This window comes from Manacus vitellinus, unplaced genomic scaffold, assembly GCF_001715985.3.
Source record: "Manacus vitellinus isolate BGI_N305 unplaced genomic scaffold, ASM171598v3 scaffold_1_pilon, whole genome shotgun sequence".
Classification (NCBI taxonomy): Eukaryota; Metazoa; Chordata; class Aves; order Passeriformes; family Pipridae; genus Manacus; species Manacus vitellinus.
In genome coordinates this window covers 57,407,057-57,422,907 of record NW_021939396.1, presented here as the reverse complement: position 1 = coordinate 57,422,907, position 15,851 = coordinate 57,407,057, and the positions used below count along the sequence as shown (strand labels likewise).

General features: G+C 33.9%; 1 protein-coding gene across 1 annotated transcript in view; it reads left to right on the top strand.

The window, feature by feature from the left end:
* NETO1 (neuropilin and tolloid like 1) overlaps positions 1-15,851 on the top strand; it is a 151,401-nt gene that overhangs the window by 105,765 nt on the left and 29,785 nt on the right. The window lies entirely within an intron of this gene.

The following is a 15,851-nucleotide window of genomic DNA, read 5'->3' as shown; positions in this document are numbered from 1 at the left end:
TATACTATTTCAATTTTAGTTTTTATTTTTAAATTCTGATTAACTGTGACCATTTCAAAATAGAACTGTCTGAACCTATGAAACCTTCATAAATGTGTACAAACATTTTTGTTGGCTTTTTTTCTCAAATCTGATGTATTAAAAAAGTACATATCTGACTACAATATGTTTTATTTACTTTGTTTAATTTTGAATACAAATGTGAAAGACCCATGAGACAAGTCAAATGATAACTTATTCTTGCTCTTGCTTTGCCATTCTTTGGGCCATGGAAAGGCCTACACCTGAAATTTCATTTCACAGCTCTAGGTCCTTTGACTAAATCTGTTACACTCATTTTTCCTAAAAAAGTTATGTCTCAGGGCTCTTTTCCAAAATGATGTTGAATCACTGTTTTGTGTAGAAAAATTCAAGTACTACTTCAAAGGGACTTCTTATGACAACTATTATTTAAAATGAGTCAATTTTTTAGTGTAGACAAGGATTCAGACAGAGAGAGGCTATGTTTATTTGAGCTTTCTTACTCAGCTAGAATAATCAGATTTCTGTTTATCCTGGTCCCTGATTTTGCAGGACAGTGGCTTAAGATAGCACATCATTACTTTCAGTTCCTTCACTTAGTAGAAGCCATCTGTGTTTTTATTTAGCCTCATTGATATAAACGTCAGTCAGTAATGTTTTCTATTCAACTGCCTGATAATGGAAAAAGAAAAAAATATTTATGATCATATGTCCCAAAAAGTGGAGTATAAAACACTGTCTAATCAGAATAGCAGTATTTTACATTCCCATTGCAGTGAATGTGAGAGTAATAGAATAATTGCATCATCTATCTTGAGGGAAAAAAAATAAAAAACAGCTCAAATTCTTCCTGGTTGGGGAATTTGCATATTTTAAAACTCATGAAAAATTTAATGTGAATTTCTTAAATTGAATCACAGGTCTAAAGAGCTTAGATAAGAGATTGTCAAATCATTTTGCCATCTATTGCCTATGTCCTTCCTTGAATGTATTTAAGGAAGGGACATTTCCCAGTTGTCTGTGACAGGTGAACACTTGTGTGAGCTTGCTCAGTTGTTTGTTTTTATTTGATTATGTTCCTGTCCTCTTCCAAACTCGGTCTGATTGCTTCTAAGTTAGTATCAGCAATGACAATCACTTTTAACCAATTTGCAATCCAGTTAAGCTTTTGAGAACCAGCAAACAGTCTCAGAGCCATGTGGCTTTGAACGTGGCAATCTTTTTCCTTTGGGATCAGACTTGGTTTTAAAAATTAGGAGAAATTATTCATCATAACTCTTTATTTAAGCTTTTGAGCCAGAACCTTCTGATGTTATAAAAAACCTAAAAAGTGTGAATCTCTTTATTTATTGAGATAACTAGCCCTCAGCACTTCAAATTTTTATAAGCAACTTGCTTGACTTATCAACTTTTAGTGTGTTCATAAAAGTGCACTTCATAAAAGTCAGACCCTTCATTGCTGTTCACAAGGCATAAAGGCATCTGGTCTTGTGAGTGAGAAGGAATTTCTCACATGTAGGATCATGCATTGCATTGACAATCATGATTAGTTAAATAAATATTGTCTTTTCAAGGGAATTTCTTTTGTGTTGTGATGTCCTATACATTTCATTATCTTACAAGAACTGTAGGTCTAGGCCTAGAGTACTTCAGCATCATAAATACGAGAATGTAATGTGATAATATGTTTATTTTAAATTTCAAGTGAAAAATAGTTCCTTATGTGGAGCAAATGATTATCTAAAAGGTCTCATGGGATTCTCAGGTCCCGTATTACCTCTTGTTATCACATACTTATATTTTTCTTTTCACAATACCCAAAAGGTAACTGCAGAACTTCCCGGTTTAGAAATCCCTGCATGCTGGGATATCAGATTACCAACAAAAAGAAACTGAACACTTAGGTCCCTATTTTGTTGAACTTTGATGTAAAAATAAGAGCAATAGCAATATAATGCATAGTTTAAAGTATTTTAGAACTGGAGTAAGATTTTTAATTGACTAGGGACATTAGAGTTTCATTTGTATTGACTGAATAATGGATTGAAGGGGCTTTCAAAGTCCAGTGTTCTCTCACACTGTGACTGCAAGCAGTCAGTTTCCAGCTCATGTCATAACTTTAAATTCATATGTTCTCTATAAATAGATCTTAAAAGACTTTCCAAGTTAATTCTATTTGGGTATTTTCTGCTTCTGCCATTTTTATGGAAGACCTGTTCCAGAATCCAAATTATTAGGAACATTCTTCTGATTTCTTACCTAAAATATAAATGGCTATGTCTTTGCCTTCTTACACCAAAGTTACTTGTTAACTATGAGACCTCTTTCCTCACCAGGACTGCATGCCACTGCGTCGTGAGCTTGGAGATGGCAGTCATCTCTATTTTAAGTTGTCAGTTTCCTTGTCTACACAAGTCAAATCCTTGTGCTGTCTTTTTATGCCATAGGCTCCTTGCTCTCCTTGCCATCAGTACTACCCCTCTTCTGTACGAAAATTTCTTCTCTGTATTTGTTCCATAACAAGTGGAACTCATACTTCTAGAGAAGGTTTACTAGGATATTATACACCTGTACAGGTACAGATAATTCAGTTTACCTCCACAGGAAATACCCTTCTTGATCTGTAGGCGATCTCACCAATAACGGTGATTATGGTGTTTTGAGGTTAAAGATTATTTATATAGGAGTCATATTTCTCTGACAAAAAAATTGTGCTTTTGGAAGCACCTGGGAGGAATCTTTAGCAAGCTTAGATGTGTATTCAAAATTAATACTAGAAAACCAACATTTTTAGATTAAGTTGCATTTTTACACCACCATTGTCATTCTATAAATTGTTTATATTATTATTTGTAATAGAACAATTAAAACTAAATCTTAGAAACAGGAGAAGATTTTTCCCCAAATAAGGTCCTTTCCTTATGTTCTTTTCCCTAAGGATAAAATTTTGACTTTATGCAAATACTATGCTGAGTTAGCGTAACATTAGGTTTGATATAAAATGATTATCCTTTGCTTTAAATCCTTGTAAAATGTGGAAATAACCAGTGGGACATGGACATTTGTTTCCCCTATTAATTCTTGATTTCTCTGTAATGTTTGTGAAGCACTTGAAAATGGCAGAGCAGGGGGGATAAAATGGAATTTGTAGCAAACAGAAAGTCTTCCACTAGTGTTTCTAAACAACATTTTTTACAGTGAGAATTTTCACTACTAATACCCACATTCAGAAAAACACGTACAAAATCTCTCTTTTAGCGTTTTTCTTGCTTGTTCTTATTTAAACATTATAACACGTATTTCTTCAGGGAAAAAATTAAAAACTTCCTGCCTCATATATAATGAATAAAGAATTTTTAAATACTCTACAAAGGTTTTCCAGTTCATCTGACTTCCTCATCTGGCAGATTTTCTCATAGATTGTACTGGGATGCACTCCGAGCTGGTTGTGTTGCGGCCTGATCCTGGTCTGTAACAGTTTCTCTTAGTGACCCTAGAAATGTGAATGTATCCAAAGATTCTACTGACATTAAAGTAATTATTTTTCTTTACTTATCCATTCTTTAAGCCATTAAATTTTCATCTTTATGCATTGTATCTACAGGTTTCTGATGTGTTACTGGTATAGCAAATAAATCTTAACACTCATCTCAGTGTTTTTGTCTAATCAGCCTGAGTGTGGCCTATCTCTCAGATGGGAAAGCTATTTTTTAGTTTAGGCACACAGTTGCAACTGGTCTGATTCTTTAGCTGTCCTTATATGTTAGATGCAAAACCATGTTTATAGCACTTGTTTTCAGTCACATATTTGTGTAGGTTCAAGTAACTGTGATTGCCGATTTTTTTTTGTTAGCTTCTACTTCTTTTACGGAGTAGAAGATTTTATCAGCAATAAATGAAGATCTTTCCTGAGGTATTTAGCTTTCTTTAATAGATTCTTAACTCTTTGAATAGTGCTTTTAGCTAAATCTTCTTAAAGAAATATACACAAGCCCTTGTTAGAAATCTCCAAGTTCCCTGTAACTAATAAAGAGAGTTCTTGCCCAATAATTAGTAGCTTTCAACATTTGAGTCTTTGGAAAACTAAGTCATGTTTCTGTTTTTAGAACTGAATATTTTTGTAGTATGCAATAGTTATTAAATTATGAAGTGTGTCAGATAAGAAGTATATCCTCTCTCAGCCTTTGTTGTACATACTCATCAACTGTCTGGCATCGGTTCATATTCTGAGGGTAATATTCATATTTTTTGTAAAGAGGTCAATCCAGAGAGTCTGTTTTGTTTACAAGTACTGAGGTGGATGTTATTGAAAATTATTTGCATATTTGTAGTTCTAGGAGGTGTATGTTGTCATCTTAATATATCTTTTGCAATATTGATGGCTACAACCAACCTTTATTTGTTTAGTGTCTGTTGAGAAATGCAGACTATGCAATTCTTCCATTTCAGATATCACATTTGAGCTTCTTTGATGCTCATATCTAAAAATAAGATCATGCTTCATTCAACTTTGATACAAATTTTGTTCTAAATATTTTGTAAATAAACTTAGTTGGCCCTTATCTAAGCCTTTGATCCATCTTCTCTTTTTCTCCTATTATGTGCTAAGATATCAAAGAGACTGTAATCTTCAATATCGTACTGCTGTCATGGGGTAGAGAAATACTATCATTTGCAGTTCTTTCCATGTAAGGAACAGATTAATTCAATGATTTCTTTGAGTAGGTGTCATCTGCATGGTTAAATCTGGCCAATGTGTGTGTTGCTAGACGCAAACATTGTGGAAAACGAGAGCATGAATCAAGTCTCTGAACACCCAGACTTAGTCCTTTCTGGTTTTTTCCCGTTTTTCTTTTTCATTTTTTTTCTCTCTGTACAATTATAACCTACCTAAAGCTAATGACAGATTCTATTTATCATATATACTTTTATCTTCTATGTACATCGAGGAGTTATGAACCAATCTCCTCTCAGTAACATTGGCTGATGTCATGTATACAATAGATGCAGATGTGTTGTCCTAAAAATAACCATTAACATTGAGGAAGTAAAAAGTCAAAATTTTTAAGTCCAATTTCAAAATAATTCAAGTTTTGAAATATGAAAATCTATAAAGATTTATATAGTGGCAATAATGAGTTCATGTAAGAATCACTTAGTTAATGTGGGTGCTGTTTAATGTTTCCGAATGCTGAGTAGATTAAATGTGGGGTTTTTTTCCTTGCAACATTAATTCACATCAGGTAGAGATATTCCTAATCTTTTGTTTGGGAAAACCAACAAGTAATTCTTTATTCAATTTCTGTTCCATGTGTACATATTTTCAATTTGCATATTTTTTTTTATTATGTCAAATCCAAATGCTAGATGTCCTTCTTTTTTTTTCTCTGCAAAACCTTTTCACTTTATAAAGGCCCTCAGGTCAACTAAGAATAACAACTACTAAAATTTAACACTGTAATCTACCAAAAATCTCTGAAATTACTTTCTGATATGCCCAAGGATAATTCCCAAGAAGAGTTACTTAAGCTTACTGTACTCAAATGCTGCACTGACAAGCCACTAAATCTAGTCTCAATTTATCAAAGAACTTCAGGAAGCCTACATCGAAGCATGTGCCTAAATCTGGACAATCTCCAGATTTGGGTACTTATTTAAAAGTAGGTATGTTTAAATACTGTCCTTTACCTTTCCATCTATTGTACTAGGTCAAAATAAAGTATTTGTTAATTTTGGAGAATGGAACCAGTGTTTCTTCAACTCTTGTCACGAATTAAAAACTACTTTTCTACCTTCACAATGATGTGGTAGATCTGCATCAATTCAGATTTTGTCTATTTGACAAGTATCACACTAATATAGCCCTAAGTAGGTTTAATTTACTAACTCTCAGTTTTTCCTCTTTTTTTTTTTAAATATTCTGTTACAGTAAGCTAAGTTTTTGTTGGATCATGATTTATGATTTGTCTTTCTTCCTTTGCTATTCTTCCTGTAGATATCTCTGCCCCTAAAAAAACCACCTTGGAATTGTCTGAAATGAAATAATTTACTTCAACCATCTTCTGCTTAGAACATAATTAATTCAGAGAAGCTTTTTTGGTCCAACTCAGTTGTTCAGTCAGATTTACAAGTTGTAAAATGCAACCATTTGCAATGAGTACTGGTTCCACCCCATGGTTTTAAAATTTGAAACATAAAAAAAAGTTTCCAGTACATTTTTACTACATTCCTACTATTTGAACTTTTGATAGTGCAATCAGAGGGGCTTTTAAAAATAAAAATGAAGCAGTACATATGGATAATTTTTTGAAAGGGGAAATTTTATTATTATATAATAATCATATTATTTTTGCTCTGAAGATCCTTCTTGATTATGTCAACTGCGCATTGTTTACATGATCCCAGCATGGTTTCCAATTCACTAGGGAAATTAATGCCTGACATTAGGATTTCCTCATATATATTGTAGAGGAGATTTCAACTTCAGTGAGACAAAATGTTTTGGTCTGGAGCGTACAGTGTAAAATGAACTTTTGATTAGTTTTTTTTTTTAATGTATAGGATTACGAGATTTACCAAACAATTGAGAATGAAATTGAACAGAATAAAAATTGTGAAAATAAATAAACAAATGCTTTTGATCAACATTTAAAAATATTACTTTAGAGGTCATTTTATTAAAGATGTAGAAAGTTTATTTGAATATTTTGATGTCAAAAGACTATCTAGTAACCAGCAATTTGAGTCATGAGTAAGATGATAAGAGTTGTCAAATTTATTTTGAGAATTCAGATTTAAATAAACTGGTGTCCGTGGCAAATTTGTACTAACATGACAGAAGCAGGCAGCATGAAATGTGTTATTCTAGTCACACATCAGTCCCCTAAATGACACTGAGAAGCCAGAAGATGTTGTGTAACAGGACTTACACACATCATTTGCCAGATGTTATCTGATAGTTGAAGCTCAAGAGACAATGTTATCAAATCTGCTGGTTGCAGTATGTGGGTTAACAAAAGATTGTATTATACCATCTCTTGTTTTCTCTGAATTCTATTTTTCTCTTTCTTTTATTTCTTGTAGCTCATATCTCAAGTCTATGTGAAAATTAACGTTAAAAGAGAATGCAGAAAATACTTACTAAAAATATTTCGTTCTTAAAACATTGATTTCATTATGGGAATTAGACAGTTGGTTATTAACTGCTACCAACTATGAAGTCCATACTGAAATTCTACAAAATAAGTTTATACTTTCAGTTTGTTTGGTTTTTAATAAAAAATGCATACTGGCTTAGGATTTTAAAAGTCAAATTTAATTATATGTGCATCCTCCACTAGAATAATTTGCAACATTAATATAGTTTTTTATATTCTAGAATATTGCATACCAGTAATATTCCAATACAAATATAGATCAATGGTTTACCAAGTACTTTTAAATGAAAGCTTTAATTTATGTTTAACTTTTTTTATTTCTATCTCCAGAACTTTAAATTACTCTTAAATAAAGCTAGGAAAAATCCTACTGTATGTCAGCTCAAGTTGTGGGCCTAAGCCTCCTTCTTTTAAAATAAGTATTAAAATTGTGAGTAAATCCAGTGGAAATCAGATTACTACTTCAGACTGGTAGGTTTTGAATAGAGGATAAAAAACCTGCAAATCTGTTAAATTCCTTGAAAACTATATTTTTTAAACCTAAATTCTCAAGTTATGATAATAGAATTAAAAATTTACTGATATGTACTGAATATAATCACTGTTTAGGGACTGCTGAATCTGGAGTTTCTGGGGTGAGGAAAAGTCAGCAGTAACAGAGTTATTATAGACTTGAATCTTACTGAATTCTTATTGAATTTCTAGGTTCCAAATCTCCACTTACCCACAGTTTCTGGGACTGATATGTTTCTTGGAGTTGATATGCCTTCCTCAGCAATTCATAGAGCTATGTGGCTTTTAGAGTTCCTCTTCTTGTTCACTGAAAGTGTCTGTAGTGAACACATATTACAATTGGAGTTGACAATTAGGTTTAACAAATGAATTTCACTCTTCCTTTGATATGTTCTAGAGCCTTTTTATTTTTTTTTTAATATTTCCTTTAGAAAGAGAACATTCAGGCTCCAATGGGGATGGAAACCTAGATTTTTCCCTTTGATCTTAAACACCAAGAGATTTCTACTTTGGGTATTGAATACATTAAAAACATCCTGTGACATTGACTGTTTTGAATCATACAAAGACTGTTATAGGAGAGTACCAGAACATAATTCATCCAATGACTTTCAAAATCTAACAGTTGCACAGTAAAGTAACGAATGACTTTGTGACTATGGTTATTCCACTTGTTTCTAATCTAAGTATTTTTTTTCTGGGTTATTTGGTCTGTTTCATCTCCTTCTGATATATGACCAGATGATTAAGCAAGCAGATGTTTCTACAAACACAACTCAGTTCCTTTCTGGTGCTCCCTGACATGATTCTTCCTTTAGCAAAGACCACCTGGCACTTTGCTAGACCGTAGAAGAAAAATATGTGGAAACAGTGCAAGAATTCTCTTGTTAAAGTGGAAAGTGGACTACTGACATGTGGAAACGAGAGGAGATGTTTGACTTTCTCAGTTATCTTCAAAAAGATGCCATCACTGGCATGACCAACTACAGCAGGAGAATATTAGTAGGTGTAAACACTATGTTGATGTTTCTTTTTTTATTGGAAATATGTCATAATGTGCAGTCAGCTACTAGTGATGCAGTACTATTTGAAGTAGCAGAAGTAGCATATTCTTTTGACTATATTAGCTCTAAAAGATGTAACTATTCAAAAGAATACTTCAGTGAATGTATTCATTCTATTGAATGTCCTGAGGTAAAACTAGGATAAAGTATTTCTCCTATGATAAAACAACAAAGGCTATTTTATATCACCAAGTTATTCCCATAAGATCCTTCTGTCCTGAGAAATTCACTCTATGGACTGATACAGCATGAATGTCCTGAAAAGAATATGCAGATTCAGCACTCAGTGGTAGGAAGCAATAATCATGTATAAATAGGTTCAATCTGCAGAAGTAATGCTTGGCAATCAGTTGAGGCTAAACCCTCTGGATCATTTTTTCTCCTAGTCTTCTACCATGAACTTAAAGTGTTATTTCCTTGGACTGAGCTAGGAGTCATCCATAAAAAACGAGACATATCCCAAGCCTTAGTAGTATTGTGCTGAAATTGCATGACTAAGAATACTTAGAATTCAACATTATTCAGGAAAAGCACCATAGCATCACACATCTCTCTTCCTAGTCAAGTCCAGAGACCATTAGTCAATTATAGGAAGCCTCAGAGATATTATCTTGGGAAGACACATAAAAGGTGCTGCCCTTGACTGATAGTCAGTCCTGGTGGTCAAGTCAGCTGCAGTGTCATAGCTATGCTGCATTACTCAGATAAAGTGGACTCCTGAGCTCATTCAGTCTTGTTTTACACATTTTCAGGAAACCAGCAGATGAAGGTACGTGCAGCCCTTGAAATACTCTTCATAGGATCCTTTTTTCCCTGCATTTCCACACACAGTGTGCCGCATAAAGGGAATGTAATGCCTAATTGAATTACTCGGCTGCTACTGTAAATATTTAACATAATAAAAATTACCTACCAAATAATCCTACTTATATCAAGGCTCCCAGACTGCCTCTTTCCACTCATCAGCCTGAGTATGATATTGTTTCCCATTCTTTTTCTCCTTTGTCACTAAGTCAGTTCCAGGAAGCACTTCTCACTTCTGGGATTTAACAGCACATATCAGATAGTCCAAACACCATTTAAAGATGACACCGAGGCTCTTATGAGACCTTTTACTTTCTAACACAGTTCTCACCCATACAAAATTTACAGTGGAGAAAGTCCCTACTCTGAATGGGCTACAGAGCAGACAATGGAGGTAAGCAGGCTAAAATATCAAAGCCTGCCATTGTGTGTATGAAAAGAGAAATTTAAGTGCAATTGCTGTAATCATGTGCTCTGTTTGAGTGAAATTCATTCAGATACTTCTCTGCTCAGTTTGACCAATATTAGCAAGAAGTTATGGAAAGATATAGATTTCTTTTTTCTGATGATATTGGCTTTTTATTTCCAAAAAAATATAAAAGCAACATACAAATGTCCAACTATTGCTAACACTTCCAGTATATCTGATTTTAACGAGGTCACCATAGCAGTACAGTTTGTAAATTACACTATAAAGATACTTTGATTGTGAGTATAAGCTGAGATTAGTAAAGTGACAGAAGAAAAAAAAAGATATTGGAAAAATCAAACTTCCAGGTGATAGTTTGTGTTATTTCAAAAACATTTGTCTTCATATGACTTTTCATTGGTCTAATAGCTGGTAGATTTTCAAGGTGAAAGAGCAGGAATCATATTCATTACTATGTTTGCACTTACTAGCTTTGAGTTCTTTCATGACTCTGCTAAGAAGTGAAAACTTTGAGAAGCATTGTTTTCGATTATAAATATGCAGACTCCAAAAAAGCTTCCCTTGCTCACAAAAGTGTCCTTGAAACAAAGAACATAGAAAATAAAGAGCAAATACAGTACATACTATTTGCCAACTATAATTATTATAGAATTTTTTCAGGGTGTCTAGCAAACTACAGACTTTCTTTAAAGATCCTTTGGTATCACTAATACTGGTATAGACATACATGGGATTTTCAGGAAGACTACAAATACAAAAAGATTAATCAGAACAAATTTCATTTTAGGCTAATAAGACAATAATTTGTGGAGTTTTGCACAGGTATTTAACGTAATTTTTTTTTTACTTAGTATTTTCTCTTTACTCTCCCCAGTAGAATAGCTAAATCCCCTTTATTTGTGTACCTCACAAAAATATTTATTTATAGAAATATTTTTTTCTATTTTAGAACAGTTTTAATGATTCTTTGAGCATATTTTTATGCTTTTAAAATCTTTTGGGTATCATCTTCCAGTATTTTTTACTGTATCATCAAATACTATGAGGTAACAACATGCAATACCTTTTCAGTACTGACTTCTACAAGCTCTACTTTTATAGAGAACTATGCCTCACTGCTCAAGAGGGTAGGACTGATTTAGATTCCCAGAAATCACTGTAAAAGAACCTGACTTCGTAAACATGAAGATGAATAACTAGTTGCTTGCTGAATAGTGCAATTCTCTTTACTTTTCTATGAGCATTTACATGCAAAATCAAGTCTCTAATAAGTTCTCTGACAGTGAAGCATGTGCATGTGTTAAAATTTCTTAAATATTGATAGATATAATTTGAATGCCTATTTCTAGTCAAAGACAGGGAAATGAAAAGACATATCTACAGCTGTCTGTTTAGTGAGTAGAAGTGGAGAGTTTCCCTAGTTAACATTAGGAAATATGGTTTCTGCGTACTGTGACTACTTGCTGTATGTATCCATTAAAAAGGAGGTTTTGTATTCACAAACAACAAAAACTCCTTTACATCTCAAACATCAACCCTTTGTAGTGTATAGTTTGTTAAAAAAAAATTCCTTAATTTCGCATTTTTAGAAGAAAGCAAAATACCTCAAAAGTTAATCAACACATGGATTTTGTGGTACATATTTCCTTCATATTGACTTTTAACCATGCAGCAATTGCTTATGTTCTTCACTGTAAATACTGTACTTCAAAATTAAAAAAAAATGTGTAATTAAGTATATTGCAGTCCAGATATGCTCCACACTAACTCAATCTTCCATTTATTATAAGAGGTATTAAAACATTGACTTAAATATTTTGACTTCCAAGAGTGAGATAGCTATTAATTTTTATCAGTGAGAGCAGCAGATTTGATGTTGACAGGGTAAGAAAGTGCCAAAATGAACTTTTTATATGAAAAGCTAAAGAATTAGAGTAATAAAATGCCAGATGTGTACTTACATTTTTGAGCATTTATAAGGAAGAAAATACTCTAATTTTTCTGTAATACAGCATTACTTTTAGAAGCCTTGTGCAATCCGTCTTTCAAGACAAGCTGAATGGTTTTTCTAACTGTGGATTTTTTACTCAAAATGTGATCTTTTAAAATTGATTTGTGATTATAATTACCAGCAGCACACCTTGTTGCTAGTAATTAGTTTGAACTTTATGCCTTTTCCCTGTCTGTTATAGAAATTATTCAAGTAATAGAATTTGAAACCATTCCACTCTCTGTGCAAGTGACACAGAGCAAGGGATTACATGCATACATGCATGCATAGGTGCATAAACATGTCTCTGTGTGAATATACCACAGCTCTGCAATAGCATAAGATGATGGGGTGTACTTGTAAACAACAGTATCTACATACTTTTTGAAGACTTAATCCAGTTAATATACAATCCCTTTTTACTTTACAATTTTTTTTACTTCATAAGATTTTTGAGCAATCAGGTGCTCTAACTCCCTACAACTGACGTTCTGTTTTCTCATTTAAATTTCATGTTTGCCAGCTGCTTAGAAAAGCCAGACTTGTTGCATAGTAACAGTGAAAGGAAAAATAAAGAAATGTGGCATGATTTCCATGGGCCAGATATGGAATAGATTCCAAAGCCAACATCCAAAATATTCAGAGTCTTCCATGAAGACCTAGTGGATCTTTTTGAAACCAGTCTTAAATATTTGAGTTTTCTCCAGGTGGGGTATATATGTACCCATGACTAAAAACAAATTCCACAAGAATAAGTCTGCACTGTGATAAAAATTTATCTAACCTCTGCTTATACCTTAAATAATAAGTCTAGTCTTTTGACTGGTTATTCTACTATTATCCAGTTCTGATGTTTAGTTATTACAAAATCAGAGGATCACAAAATGCCTGGTATCAGAAGGCACCTCTATAGCTCATTTTGTCCAACCCCCTTTTCAAGCAGAGTCACCTAGATCCACTTACTTAGGACTGTGTCTAGACAGCTACTGAATACCTCCAAGGATATAGACTCCATAACCTCTCTGAGCCACCTGTGCTGGTGCTCAGTCACCCTCACAGTGGAAAAGTGTTTCCTGATGTTCAGACGGAACCTCCTGTGATTCAGTATGTGCTCATTGCCACTTGTTCTGTCACTGGATACCACTGAAAAGAGCCTGGCTGCCTTCTCTTTACACCCTCCCTTCAGGTTTATGTATACATTTGTAAGATCACCTCTGACCCTACTCTTCTCCAGGCTGACCAGTCCCACTTCTATCAGCCTTTCCTCATATGAGAGATGCTTTGGCCCTTTAAACAGATTCATAACCCTTTGCTGGATCCCAGTAGCTCCATATTGCTTTTGTTCTGGGAAACCCAGAACTGGTCACAGTGCTCCAGATGTTGCTTTATCAGTGCCAAGTAGAGGGGAAGGATCAGTTCTCTTGGCCTGGTTGGCAGCACTCCTCCTAGTGCAACCCAGGATACTGGTGGCCTTATTTACTCCATGGATATATTATTGGATCGTATTTAATGTGGTGTCTGCCAGGACCCCCAGGTCCTTTTATGTAATGATGCTTTACAGCTGGATGGTCTCAGCATTTTCTGGTGTGTGGGGTTGCTCCTTCCCAGGTGCAAGACTTGACACTTCCCCTTGTTGAACTGCATGAGGTTCCTGTCAGTCTGATTCTCCACCTTCTTGAGGTCCCTCTGATGTATCAGCCATCCCTCGCAGCTTTGTATCATCAGTAAACTTGCTGAGGGTACACTCTGTCTCATCATCCAGGTTGTTAATGAAGATATTAAACTGGATTTTTCCCAGTATTGACCCCTTTGATGCACCACTGGCCTCCAACTTGACTTCATGCTAAGATGATCAATACTATCACAGGCATGGTCCATCTCACTGTCTGCTAATTCACTACATTTTTTTTACTAGTTAAGGAAATTACAGATTACTATCATTTTCACCCTAGGCCACTCCAAAGTTTCACATTCTCTTTGTTTTCCAGCAACTCTAAATAACCTGGTACAGTTTTTTACATCTCATAAAAAGTTTCAAATGCTTTACAGTAAAGCTTATAATAAATAAACATTGCAGCAGTCTGTTATTGTAGAGTGGGTCGTGATATATCACTGGAGGAAATAACCTTTATTTTATTGAGTTACTTTGTTTTAAAAGAGACTTTCAATGCTTCAGGAAAGAGTCACAGAACTTCTTCTGGATGTAAGGTCTTCCATTTACATAACCTTTAGATATTTTCAAAATTTTTATGAACATTCTTGTTTTTCTCTTTACATACTTCATTTTGCTATTAAGGAGATCCTCGTAAAAATATTTGCATATATTTCATTGCCCTTAAAGTCTATTGCATCCTACTTTTCTCTCTCCTTATTGGTGATCCATCTTCTTTTTCACTCTTTTTCAGAGTTTTCCTGCTTGGGGAATTTTTCCTTATGGGAACATGATTTTCATCTCTCTGTTGGAAGATCTAGCCACTCAGTGTTTAGATATCATTAAAAGTGTTCTGACTCAGCCAGACTGAGAATAACAATTTGATTGAATTACATACAGAAGAGCTGCTAAAGACTAATCTATTTAATGGTAGACTATTTAAAAAGCAAATATTTACTGGGCAAATATGCTTAAACGTGGTTGACTTTTAAGCATCTCTGATAATACCTTATTTACAGATTTTGTTTTTATTATAATAGTATTGGTATATTAGCAATGGTAATAAAGTATATCACCTCAGGTGTCATAGATTTTATTTCACCATCACTCTTGAAATGCTGAAAAATTGCAAAAAGATTATTTTTCAAGGCTGAGGAAGATCTACCATATTTCTAGAATGTTAACATTTCTGTGTGCACTGTTACCAATGTTACTGTATTGTTACACAAGAACATACTTTAAGAATTGTTTTGTGCAGCAAATTGCATGGTCTAGATTACACTTCAACCTGGATTCTTGCTACTGGCACTGCTTTATATGAAAACTCCTTCATATGGGGAAGATCCTGGCAGGACGTTTTTCACCTTCTTCCTCCTTTGTACTTTGCTAATGTGGTGGAGTGTTTTCAGTGGATCGAAGTGATCCTTGCAAACTTAGTTAAAGGAAGAAATGCAATGGTTACGTGGGATACAGTTGGGATGTTAATTTGAACCAGAATTCAAAGTTTTTTGTTTCAGCATTAGTTATCAACATCCAAGTACATTAACTGAAATATTTGGTTACATTTATCGTTGTTGATTATCATATGTATCTACTGATCTATAAAACTGCTTAACAATTAATGCTAATTGCCTAATCAGTTATATTTGTGGTTCCAGAAGGTCATGAGTATTTACTCATGATTTATATTTTGCAACTGTAAAAGATAAATGGGAAGAACACCAGCAGCCTGGTTACAGAGGAATAATTTAAAAAGTGATTTTACAACTCCAGTTTTTGAAGTCAATACATTTTGACCATTGAGATTAAAATGGCCAATCTTACTTACAAACACTAGATTTTTTCATTATATTATTTGGTTATGATTCTTGCTATCCTGGATAGACTAAGGCTAGAGGGAAACAGGAGTTTTGGTGGTGGATTGGTTGTGGGTTTGGTTTTTTTCATTTGATACATCTCCTACTTCCAAGCTTTCTCTTCATTGTTTTGTTAATAGTTCCTTCTTCATTGACACCATTCTGAAACAAGAACAACTCTATGTGTAAATGAGAAAAACAGTGCAAAACATTTTTTTAGGTGGAAAAGCAAATGATAAAACTTTCCCAGACAAGATCAGTTTATTCTAAGAAAACATATCTTGAAATGCTTTAGTCTCTCACATTTCTGATTTTGGACAGTATCTTCAAACTGGGCCAAATATTGTGAAATGATAATTTGTCTG